This window comes from Penaeus monodon, chromosome 33, assembly GCF_015228065.2.
Source record: "Penaeus monodon isolate SGIC_2016 chromosome 33, NSTDA_Pmon_1, whole genome shotgun sequence".
Classification (NCBI taxonomy): domain Eukaryota; kingdom Metazoa; phylum Arthropoda; class Malacostraca; order Decapoda; family Penaeidae; genus Penaeus; species Penaeus monodon.
Genome location: NC_051418.1, coordinates 15,617,461 through 15,617,796, shown reverse-complemented (window position 1 = coordinate 15,617,796; position 336 = coordinate 15,617,461). Strand labels below are relative to the sequence as shown.

General features: G+C 42.0%; 1 protein-coding gene across 1 annotated transcript in view; it reads right to left on the bottom strand.

Annotated features, from left to right (window-relative positions):
- LOC119594272 overlaps nt 1–336 on the bottom strand; it is a gene marked incomplete in the record, with an annotated part of 114,949 nt that overhangs the window by 78,048 nt on the left and 36,565 nt on the right.

Genomic DNA, 336 nt, shown 5'->3' with positions numbered 1-336 from the left:
GATGTATGGAAATGTACAAGCAAGGAAGGAAATAGCAGGGGAATAGATTTGCAGGGAAGGGGGGCTAGGGGAATTATGGGGTGTGGGGGAATTCCGATAAAGGGCGGCATTAAGGAATACCGTGGTACTAGGGAGAATACTGACGGGCGTTTCATTTAAGAAGGGTGCTGAAGTACAGAGAATGAATCGTTGTGAACTTTCATATATGAGATAACAGAAGCAAAAGACGAATAGGGCATATGTAGACTTTCAAGCATGGAAAATATAAGAGAAATTATAGGGGAAGGAACACAAAGGTGCGTAAAATTAACAAGAGGAAAGAAACAGTGATTACGC